This window comes from Amblyomma mixtum, chromosome 3, assembly GCF_055824585.1.
Source record: "Amblyomma mixtum isolate Tamu chromosome 3, ASM5582458v1, whole genome shotgun sequence".
NCBI classification, from domain to species: Eukaryota; Metazoa; Arthropoda; class Arachnida; order Ixodida; family Ixodidae; genus Amblyomma; species Amblyomma mixtum.
In genome coordinates this window covers 175,099,305-175,111,757 of record NC_143014.1, presented here as the reverse complement: position 1 = coordinate 175,111,757, position 12,453 = coordinate 175,099,305, and the positions used below count along the sequence as shown (strand labels likewise).

Sequence of the window (12,453 nt, the reverse complement as noted above, 5' to 3'; positions counted from 1 at the left end):
GTTTTGGTGTTTCGCGGCTATGCGCTTTGCGTGCCCACGTGGTTTCGTTTTCGATGCGCCTCGATTTACATGTGCTTAGCAGCAGAGGAACTCCAAGTGCCCTTCTAAAAGCTCCTCGAACGAAGTTCATGCCGCGGCACGCATCTGCGACGAGGAAAACACCTGTGGCTAACCATTGTTGCACGAGCCTCCACGTTAGCAAACACACCACTCGACGTGTTCGCTTCGTCGAAGTACTGAGACGCTGGGCTGCATAACCAGCGCTACGAGGACTATTATTACAGAATTGTAATATCTATGTACGTACCAGCCTCTACTCGTCAGTCGTGACAGTTGCCGCACCAGTAGCTTGGTTGGCTGCCGACGCTGCCGACTCCTCGGCGCTCGGACTATCCTGCCAAACCCGCCGCTTCAGCCCTCAAAAGCAACGCACACTGTGTGGGACTGAGGTCGCTGAAGTGCAGGCCGTAGTTGTTTACGAGAACTTTGTTGTCGGAATCGGGAGCAGAATCCATCGTAACGCTGGTGCAAACATCAACGAAGCGTCAGTAGCGACGGCTGATGGAGGCCTTCAACCTACGGCCGTATCACTGCACCGCTCGCTGCCAGTACTAATCATGAAGTCCACGTTTGCGTAAGTTTACGGCACTTTTCAGTTGTTTCTTCATAAGAGAGTCCCGAGTTTGAATCGGAGCGGCGGGAAAACATTTTTCAACTTCGGTCCAAATCTCTAAGCAATAAATGCATTTATGCGTCCGCACAAGCGGCTACTAAGCCACGAAATGCCCAAATATCGGATTTCGCTAACTAGAAAAAAATTTGTTGTCCTTAGTATCCCTTAATGATATCCATGTCTGCGTCAGTGTTTCTCCCTAGAGTGTTTAGGTGTGAACTGTACGGTTTTCTTCTCAGCATTCATCCGAACAAGCCTCCTGGATATGATCGAATATCATTACACGTCCTCAGCAGAAATTATTCTTTGCATATTGTGTGCTTTCTTTGAGGGTGACGAGGGTGAACCAATGCAATGCATTGGTTCGCTGACAATGAAATTGTTGCCAACGATCTCCCCAGAAAACAACTGTAATTAACATGCCTCTTTACTTACCCAATATGGACTGTGTTACTTTTAAATGTTCGCCTATCGAGTATGTTGCGTTAAATATCTTGGCGTATCTTTCGATAGCAAATTATCATAGCAACACCGCTTGTGTGTTAGCTCAAAACTGAGATCAGTAGCATTGTTGTTGCTCAACATCAAAAGTTTTGTGCCCCTGTCCCCAATATAGTTGTGCATACTTTGGTTTACAGTGTGTTGACATATGGCATTACTGTCTCTGGCCTCTATTCATATCATTGAAGATGCCGTGTCGACAGCATTATAAAAAAATATTGGTAAAAAAATTCAGGGGGCACTTTGACTGCCTAAAGTGCGTAGAGGCGAAAGCGTTTTCCGCACCACTTTGACTGCCTCTGTGGCACTGGTGATGTCACCACTGGATTACGTCATACGTAATGAGTGACTAGTTACTAAGTAATGGGAAATGATTAATTAATGACTAATCACTGATCGATTACTAATGCTAATTAATTGATAATTAATTGTGTTTAAGCTTCGCCTTTAGGAGTGGAACGCGACAGCGTGTTGTAGCGCTGCCAGGGAGTCCACGGAACGCTACCACCCGTTCGATGCGATGCCATGCCTGGTGGAGACACCTTTGAACGCAGCTTGAAGAAATGGCGCAGTAATTCTCTGTCATCTCGGTGGACACCTGAGCCGCACCGTACAGGAAGGGAGGAAGTGTGAGTGAAAGAAGAAAGAGGGGCCGTAATGAAGAAAATGAAAATTGTATTCGAGGGAAGGAAATTACGCAGTAACTGTTTCGCATATCTCGGTGGACACCCCGTCATTCGTTTGTAGAGGAAGGGAGGAAGTGGGAGTAAAAGAATAAAGAGGGACCGTAATGAAGAAAATGAAAATGGCATTTGAGGATAGGAAATTACGCAGTAACTGTCTCGCATATCTCGGTGTACACCCGTCATCCGTTTGATGACGTCAGCTGCGTTCATCGATGAGTCACCCCAGGAGCTGGAGGAGCTGCCTTAAAATGCTGCCCACTGTTCCCCATATTAACAGCTGCAAATACCTTCCGCGAACTTGAACTACGGCATTTTAAATCCTTGGTGATTTAAACTGTTCTCCTTAAACATTTTTGGAATTCCGCCAACATAAATACGAGGGAGCTCAACAAACACCTTCGTTATGTTGTTCCTCGTTCAGCCGCAAAGTATGGTGTGGCCAGACGCAAGGCTTATGTTCCAAATATTTTCAACAAGTTACCGGATGAGATCTCTTCCGCGACATCTAAGGGCATTTGTGAAATAATTATTCAAGAATAAAGGGCGAAATTAAAGTTAACGTTTAGTGAAATTTTGTGGCGTCGTTATATTTAGTACTTTTCAGTTTTCTTTCGTTTTGTTTTGAGTAGGCCTACCAATTTACATCGTGTTCTTCTCCATTTCTTGTAATTTCTTCCTTTGTCCATATACTCATGGATGACAGTATTAAATCACCATGGGTATTATGGATCATAAGGCATGGTCATATGACGTTCTACGTCACATCAGCGGTAACTCAGGACGTGCTACGTCCGCCGCTTAAGAACGTGGGTGGCGCTGGTGTACACTCCCAAGGTTAGGTTACTTGTAAACATAAATACCCCCGAAAGCAGCAGATCTGACAGCCGTCGCCGTAGCTCAGCGGTAGAGCACCGGACGCGTAACTCGGAGGTCGTGGGTTCGGATTCCACTGGCGGCATGTGGTTGTTTTCTTTTCTTCTGCTTTTCTAATCAATTAGCTTTAAGCGATAACATATTAAGTAATATTAGGAATTGATAAACAGCACAAAAAAATTCAGGGGGCACTTCGACTGTCTAAAGTGCGTAGAGGCGAAAGCGTTTTACGCACCACTTTCACTGCTTCTGTGGCACTGGTGGCGTCGCATGTAATTGAGCACTAATTACTAAGTAATGACAAATCACTAATTAATGGTTAATTACTAATTAATGCCTGAATACTAATTAACTGCTAATTAATGACGCTTACGCTTCGCCTCTAGAAGGGGAACGCGACAGCGTGTTGACGCGCTGCCAGGGAGTCCACGGAACGCCACCACCCGTTCGGCGCGATGCCTTGCAACGGTTCTTGAGGAAAGTAAATGGCGCAGTAATTCTCTGTCATCTCGGTGGACACCTGAACCGCACCGTAGAGGAAGGGAGGAAGTGGGAGTGAAAGAAGAAAGACAAAGATGGCCCGTAATGAAGAAAATGAAAATTGTATTTGAGGAAAGAAAATTACGCAGTAACTGTCTCACTTATCTCGGTGGACACCCGTCAAAATTCAGGGGGTGGGGGTGCACTTTTTTGACCTAAAGTGCGGTCACTGATGTGTGGCTAAGATGTTAAGCTTCGTCTCTAAGAGTGGAACGCGAGAGCGTCTTGCAACGCTGCCAGGGAGTCCATAGAACGCCATCGCACATTCGGTTCTACGCCTCGCTCGTCGGTAAATTGGTTTTTGAGGAAAGGAAATGTATTTCTCTCTCATATCTCGGTGGACAGCTAAACCTCGCCGGAAGGGAAGGGAGGAGGATGGCAGTGAGCGAAAACACCGTATTCACTAGACGCGCCTTTGTTCATTCCAAACCATCGAGCTGGCATGGCGGAGTGGATAGAATGCTCGTCTCGCACTCCGAAGACCGGAGTTCGATTCCCGACCTCGACGAATTTCTTACTCGGTTTTATTTATTTATATGGCCTGACTAGAAAAGTTAATTCGGCTAATTTGGTAATTAAGCAATTAACTAAGCTCAGTCCCACTTACTTGGAGCATCACTGTACGATTCCTTCAATTGGTTGCATGGTTACTAGCCAAAGTACAATTGGCCCCGTTTGAAATTGCCGCACTGTGACGTCACGACCGTTTCGACCAACTGAAAAGCGTGACATTTCTGTCGACAACTGCTGCTTACAACGATGAGACATTAAAGGCTTTCGCCTTAATAAATAAATTAAAAATCCCCTGTGCCCCTTGGTTTCTGTGGCTGTTGGCTTCTCCCAACTAAATGCCTAGACCGACCTGTTTGTGTTGTAGTACACTTGTTAGTGGCAATAAAATTATCACTAAGACCGCACACGACAAATAAAGATTGATTGATTGATTGATTGATTGATTGATTGATTGATTGATTGATTGATTGATTGATTGATTGATTGATTGATTGATTGATTGATTGATTGATTGATTGATTGACATATCCTACCTGTTACCTCATACCCAGAGGCAGGCTAAGAAAGACCCCCTATGTAACCGCCCTTATAGCCCGATTTCCCTCACCACCGTGTTACGCCCTAGTTGACGTCAAGTGTCGGCGTTTGTGTTTGCTACTGACATTGTTACAGTATCTGAGCGGGGGTATCAGTCGCGGTAGACGCTGGCGCAGTACGTTCGCACAATTGCAAGGCTTCGGAAGGAGTTTCCTGTCGCCTCACTAGTGCGACACTTCCCGATTCTTTAATCTCTACCCTACTGATACCTACACTGACAGTGTCGGACTGAGTCAGCGCTGGCCCCGCCATTTTACTTTGAATGCGTTATGCAAACCGATGTTGCACGGCTCGGAATGTCCTGCTGCGAACACGGGCTACTTGGACAGGCCTTGGTTTCTATAATGAGACCAAGAAAATCTAAGCGTATACTGAGCACATTACTGTGGTGACTGAGTACATATTGCTTGTGTCTACTTATCTGTGGCTCACTGAGCATATTTGTTGGCAGCATCCGCAGGGCGCTAAAGTTGCGTCCGCGTCCACAGCGTCCAACGTTTTTTATTACCATGCTCACATCCAGGACCGTTACCAGCCTGAACGCGCTTGTCGCTGCAGTGAACGATCACGACTCCTTTGAAGAGTCAAGGGCGGTTTCGGAATCTCTCACACTTGGGTTGCGTCACGAGTAGCGCGTCCTATTCATGCCGATTGCCTCCACAATGACGCAACGACGATTTAATGCGGCACTGATGCAACGACACTTCCCGCAGATCTGCCACTCGAGACCACAGGGAAGGGAAGCAGCAGGAGAGTGGGTGCGCTCTTCTGGTACCTCCGGTTGTGTCACCTGTAAATATAGGCCTTGTACTTAGTGCTATTGCGATATATATATATATATATATATATATATATATATATATATATAAGGAATAACAAAATCTTCAAGGCAACTGACTAAATATATAATAAGTTGGGGAAGTCACATTGAAAAACTTAACAGATTTATTCAACGTTTCGACCAGGGACTGGTCTGAAAAAGACCAGTCCCTGGTCGAAACGTTGAATAAATCTGTTAAGTTTTTCAATGTGACTTCCCCAACTTATTATATATATATATATATATATATATATATATATATATATATAAACGGCGCTGATATTATCGTGAATGCCGCCTTCACAGAATGTATATTCGACTGGGCGGACACAAGATAAGGACATAGCGGTCAAACTTATTTAATTAGTTAGCCAAATTTCACTAATTATCCTTTTAACTCTTCACTTTACGCTGCATATCGCAATCGCAATATTGAAGACTGTAAAGATTCAAAGCTAATACCATTTGCAACATGCCCCTAAGTGCAAGAGATATTGAGATATTCGCGATTGAATTTCTAGCCTTTTCGGATCCGATTCGGCAACTGAACGCTCAGAGTGCGCCGGAAATCCCGCCCATGATACTACGCAAGAGACTGACGAAATGATGACAACCGACGGCACCAGCTAGCTCCGACTGCGGCAGGCAGGCGCTATATATATATAAAACGTTTCTCAAGCTTTCAGATCAAGCTGCAGCTGACGGGCCAAAGGCAGAACGGTTTGGGTAAAGAGGGCGCATGAGAGAGCTGCTTAAGGGGGCAATAGTTTGAAGTATCCGTGAGTGTGCAGGTTTTGGGTGCGAGTAACCGCACTTGCGTGTTGCTGCTTGCGTACGACGCACCCGGTGACTTTAACATAAAGGTGACTTTAACATAACCCGGTGCTTAAACATAAAATCACTTTATATTAAGTCTACAGCCCCGCCAAGTGCTTGGAGGAAAGCGCGGAATGATGTTGCGCGTTGCTTTCAACACAGACACCGTGGTTCATAGACACATCGCGATAGCACAGGCGTGCCAAGCGCCGGTGTTAAAAAAATTCGTCGCGAACGGTCGGTGGGCGACGCAGCACGAGCCATAAGGGAATAACCGGCGTGGAGGGTGAAATCGTGGAGTGTAGGCAATATCCTCACGGAGCTTCATAAATACTTTTTCTCAAGCGCGACGTTTCCTTCCAAGCAGCTGCCGCTCGTGACCGCTCGCTTGTCGAGACAACTGTCAACATATATCCGCGGCTCGGGACAGCAAGCGTTTTGCGACCCGAAGAAGCGGGTACTTAGTTCCTCCCGAAACGTGAGAAGGCGGCGGCCTGCACAGCCAGCCGTCCATTCAGTGCCCGACCGCAGGAAAAGAAACGAAAAATAAAAGGAAGTACACGAGGTGCTGCCGAGGGCGACGACAGGGCCCGGCAGCCGGAGATCTTTGGCGCTGCAGTGGACGCTACACACGGCTTCCCCAAGGCTTCGCGAACCGGTCACGCTTCTCGGGACAGCACATTCGGCCCCCGTGGGAGGTCGGCCGCTGTCATGCGTTTTCCGTGCGCACCTTTTTCCTCCTTGTGGCCGCTCGGAGACGGAGCCCGCCGAAGACCTCGCTTTCGCTGCATCGTTTCGCCGGTATTTCGCACTAACCCTTAGCCAGACAGGATGGGGCTTTTTTTTTTCTCTCGTCCATGTAGCCGTTTACTACGGCGAGCGTTGTAGCGACACTTCGTTGAAATGTAAACATAGCGTGCATCGGGGCACTGTCGCTACAAATGCTGCACCTCCTTGACGCTTACATCGTGTTCGGACACTGGCGAGCGACTGGCAGCGTTACCGTGCAGAAATCGACAATGAAGAAACAAGGAGCCCTGCGGTTTTCCATTTGACCAATCGACTGCGAAAGGAAATGGACAAAAAGGCAATTCGATGGCAGGCATAGCATTGACTCCCTTGCCCGCTAAAAAGTTCGTAACTGCGCACACGCGAATAATACAAAGTAAAGTCTCTCTAGTCACGACCAGGGAACAATTTCTGAAACATTCCAAGTGCACACGTAGGCAGTGAAAGCGTGCCACGTGGGTGAGGTCCACTTAGAGCTACCATCTGAGATAAAGACACGCACGCACACCCACACAATCAAGCAAGCCAACAATCACTAGTACAGACAAAACAAACAAATAAAAAGCAGAAATCTAATGTTTCCTCAAGTGAGACTTAAATCAAATGCCTTCACTATTATACGCGATCGGGGATGGGGAGGAGTGCTAAACCTGATATATATACGCATACGTGTCGCGTGCGGTGCCCTACCTATTGATCGACGGTGGTGGCTCGGCCGTCATGAATATTTACGTGCATGTGTACAGTACATGTAACCTAGCCTTGGGAGCGATAACCAGCGCCGCTCTGAGCATGGCGACGGATGTGGGACATCCTGTCAGACAGCTCGCGCCCCGCGGGAACGCGGTCGGCGTAAGGAGCGGATTGCTGGCTTGTACACCCTCTTATATAATCTGTCTGCAGCTTCGGGGAGCCTGCCAGATTTGAGGGCGTGTACAGTAGGCAGGAGCTAGAGGAATGAAGGGGCTCGTTTAGTGACTGGGCGATAAACGCCAAATAGTCGCCATCCCGGTGATTTCCAGCGACTCTTAGCCGGGCCTTGTCAGCTTGATGCTGATGGTGTCTCTTCCCTCATTAAACACTTAGATGAAGTGGGGTCAGCTACCGCCTTCCTTTTTGTCCTTGGATAGGCAACGCAAAGATGACAGGCGAGGCGACGCGCTATAGGAAATGAACCGGCACCCGGGAATACGCCACATTCACACTTTGCAAAGGGTCACAGAATTCTATACGTTCTCAACCAGAAGGCCAGTGAAAAAAAAAAAAAAAGATTTCGTGAATCTAGCTTTACTGACGAAGAATGCGGCCCCTCACCTCTTTCTTTTCACTTCTACACACTGCCTGCTATCCTTTATTTCCGCTGCCCCAGCTCAGGTGCTTCCAGCCGCGATAGCAGGTGCCGGGGTAGCAAAAATTCTTTTACCTTCCATATTAAATGCAAATAAAGCCACTACTACTAACTGTAAAGCTGAAAATTACGTACTACATTTTCAGACACATTGCCAACATTAAAAACTTATGGCTTTCCAGAAATATGAGGTGCACTAGGCACTATACTAATACACCTTTTGTACTATTCTCTAATGGTGCTATTCCTACACCCAACGTTTTCGCTAAGTGCAGCTTCCAAAGCGGGTAGCTGGTTTAGGATTCTGGCAATAAGACAACGGTTTGTTGCACTCCAAAAGACGGCATTGAATGCCTTTTCATTCTTGGAAGCAGCGCAGAGTGACTGTAGGCTCTTGCTCTGTCCACAACGAGAAACCGTTCGCCTAGGGCGCATATGCAGCCCGTGTCTTATCGTTTGAATAAAAGTGAGTTGACTCTCACAGCGGCAGTGAACTGTACCTGAAACAACAATTGGAGCTCTGAGCGCCGTTCTCGGACTGAGTCACCCAACACGCACAGGACAACAGTAGTTCAGCTATGCACGTGCATAGCCTTCGAATGCCTCGACGGCTGCGTTCACTGAATTCTCACAGCGACATAGGACCCGCTGAAACAGAAATCGTTTGTGTTTTGCAGTCTTTTTGTATCTAGAACGCAAAACCAATTGCCATTCATCTGGCACCCTCTCTACAAAGGAGCGACGCTTGTGAATCGCTGAGGATTGCTCTGGGAGGAAGCCTGTCTTAATAGCCTCCTTTCGATTTGGGTTTGGCTTCACTGCTTCGAAAGATGTCGCTGGCCGTAAATGTTGCTGGCAGTAGACGTCAACGTAAAGGCGCACTAAGTGATAAGCGTTCGCCACCAGAATCCTGCATATCTCAGAGCGTTTTTTTCCACCCGTCTCATTTCTTCCTTCGTTTCAGAGAGCAAAAAGAAAAGAGTATTAGAAAGAAAACGAACTTGTACGTTCGTAAGCGCATACCTCCACTTGTACCTCGCTAAACCTGGGTATAAAATGAAGATTTGGCTGCTGAAATTGAGCAAAGTGCAAAGTTTGCCAGTTGAGATAATTTCAGTCTACAACGAATTCCACTGCGCATAATCCGGGCGCTAATCATCAGTTCGTTTAACTTCGCTTCATTCGAACGAGGAGGTAGCCAGTCCTTGTTATAGAGGTGCCCCTGCACGAAACAGTCCCAAATGCGTGCCAGAAAAAAAAAAAAAGCAATACTCCTAATGTGTAAAAAACGAAAACAAAGTTATGCGTATCTCCTTTCCTCTCGTGGCCTTCATCACCGTCGCGAGCATTACATGCACGATCCGAGGTTAATCACAGATCCGCCGTAGCTCTGCACCTCATGTCTTAATCTTTCCTCAGAAAAACGCTCAAGATTGCAATCGAATTCCCAGCTTAGATGGAGCAGGCGCTTCCATATCAACCCCCCCCCCCCCCCCCCGTCCTCCTCCTCCGTAAAGTATGCGCACCTGTCATCCACGAAGTGCGTTAAACAAAATCAACAAATTGATGTCATAAAAAAAAGCGAAGAAACCCAACAGGACCGGCCAGGAGCTTCCTCTGCTCTCGCGCGTCTCGTCTCCTCGGGAACCAAGGGTCGATCGAAGTTTACTACCCCCGCCCCTGTCCTTCTCCTGCGGGGGCACCTCGTACACCCTATAGTGCGGCAGCGGAGTCGTGCGTGCGCCCATTCGCGTGGCCGGCGTTGTGTCGCGTAGTGTAGCCGTCGCAGCCTCCGCGCACACCCACAGCGACGAAAGCTGCAAAACCGCAGGAACGCCGCAAAGAGCAGCGAAGTGCCGAGTAAGGTGGATGACCCGGCGGATGAAAACGGTCGGCCATCGGTCTTTTCGGGTCGCGCGTTCTGATCGCCGTCTCTTTTGTTCGGGCGCAGCGGCTTACAGCGGTGCTTTGGGCGCAGAACGAAATCAAAGCGCCAGCGCGGCGGCCACCGGAGCTCCGCGGCCGTATCCGCTGTCCCCCGGCCTTTTTCTCTGCCGTGACAGCGCGAAAAGCGTGGACGACCGGACGGAAGGCCCGCGCGGGCCCTCCCGCTCCCACGCCACTGCGCGCGGGCATATCCTCCGCCGTGGCGGCGGTGGTGGCGACGAATGCGGCGACCTCCTTATCGCGAGGCGGCGGGCCCGAGCGCCTCCGGCCCGCCGAGTGGAGAATCATGTCTCAAGGATTTGATCTGTCGCGCTTCTCGTTGCCCGAGGACGGCGGGCGCGGAGACGTCGCTCGCGGCTGAGCGGGGGCTCGATCCTCCGGAGTCCACTGAGGTCTTTCAGCGGTGCACCCGCTGGCAGTGGCGGCGCACGTGCATGGCACTCGTGCCCTCGTGAGCCCTGGTTTGGATAGTGCGGTCATGGGCTCTAGTGAGCGGCATCCTTAGTCTTCACTAATGTCAATCGGGTTTGCAGAAACCACCGCGAACGCCGACGAGCCGTTGCGTCGCCAATTAATCTTCTTGTTCACTCCTCCCTTTTCCCAATGTAGGCCAGCGGGTCACCCCTTTCCAAGAATGACACTTCCCGCATTCTTTCATTGTACAGCACAGTAATATGCATGGACGCAGGATGCAATCGAATGGTTACAGATATCGGAGGCTACAGAACAAGGACAGCAGGAAATAGCCTACTAGGCTGCTTAATTTCCCCTCTTGATTTTATAGTGGGGGTAAATCTGATCTAATCTCTGATCTAAATAATCTCAGCTTTTCTGAGACCCCTTTTGAGGGTGTGTGCGAAATCGTACTCAGTTCACCTCATATTTCCAACGTTCTCTGAAATCACAATATATTGGGCAACCTCACCGTATCCACGGCTCGCTGGCTTGCTCGAAACCTCTTATCCGCTCATTTCGCCCCTTTCACTGCAACAGGCAACGGTTTCCAGCTACAGAACTGAACTTTCTTTTTTTTTTAAGACTTCCGGTCTGAAGGCCAAAATGCGCTGTGATGTTGGCCGACTCCTGCCGGTTAATGTTATCCGCGCAACCTAAAAAGACAGCGGCGAATTTTAGTTTGTGTATGCGTGTGAGGGGGCGGGAGGAGGAGGGGGGACCCTATACCCTTTCGATACTAACCCCTCCGACACACTAACGACGACTAAACATGCTCTACCATTCATTATCGAGACGATTCTCTTGGAATCACAACCACATTCACTGAAATTCCCGGTTCTTTGACCTTATACGGTTTTCTCCCGCCATTTTTCTTATCTCTCTTCCGCGCCTGGCTTCATCGCGCTGCTTTCTCGCCCCTGGGCGGGGGAAACAAAGATACATACAAAAAATAAAGAACGAAGCACGAGCGCCTAGCGGCAGGACGCCTCCGGAGTACTTTGTCTCCTCCGCCGCGTGGGGTGGCTCGAGCAAAGGACGGCGATTGAGTCACCCTGGGCGTGCCAGCGGGCGCGTGACTCAATCGCCCACTCATGACACGCTTCGGCGTGGCCGCCGGGGCGTTGATTCCGACGGAAGCGCGTTCCCCAGGTGGTTCACTGCGCCGCGGAGCGCGCGCCAAGGCGGCGGCGGCGCGCCGGCCTCGACACCGCCGCTGCGCGCTGGCGCTACACGCACCGTGCGGGGCGCACCCCCGCGCCAGGAGCTGCTTGCCTCCCCGATAACATGCAGCCGCTAATAACTTGGTAACTACGACCGAAGGGGGAAACGTGCTAAAAAGTAACAATAAAGGCGACGCTCTGGGTTGATAAGTCGGCCACTGAAAAAAAAAAAAAATATGCCACCTCGTTACACCACGCCAGTTAAGACGACCGTCACGTCGGTGGCCTGTTTAAGCGGTTCATTTTCATGAGCCTGTGAAATTCATGGGCTTGGCGTGAAGAAAAACCGTGCAAAGAGACTTCGACTGTCTCGTACACGTCACCTGTTGGGAAGTGGTTTCATTTATGAGGCAAGACGAGCCTCTTTTCATATTTTTGCTGCTGGCTTCTGGTGCCCTTAATGAGCATGTTTAACACTTACTAATAGTCATTTTATTAGAATGCATATGCTGTCACTCCGACTTTATAAGCGAAAAATGACTACAGGGATGTTCAGAGAGACTGATATGTGTGTGTGTGTGTGTGTGTGTGTGTGTGTGTGTGTGTGTGTGTGTGTGTGTGTGTGTGTGTGTGTGTGTGTGTGTGTGTGTGTGTGTGTGTGTGTGTGTGTGTGTGTGTGTGTGTAAGCAGTCAAATACTTCATGCTTTCGCAACCTATATATATATATATATAT

At 48.8% G+C, this 12,453-nt stretch overlaps 1 protein-coding gene across 1 annotated transcript in view; it reads left to right on the top strand.

The window, feature by feature from the left end:
* The first annotated feature begins 222 nt into the window (after positions 1 to 222).
* Positions 223 to 12,453, top strand: part of Abl (tyrosine-protein kinase Abl) — a 68,829-nt gene continuing 56,598 nt past the window's right edge. Inside the window, exon 1 of the mRNA XM_089581991.1 lies at positions 223 to 634. The gene's annotated coding sequence lies outside the window, so the exon portion shown is untranslated. The remainder of the gene's footprint in view (positions 635 to 12,453) is intronic.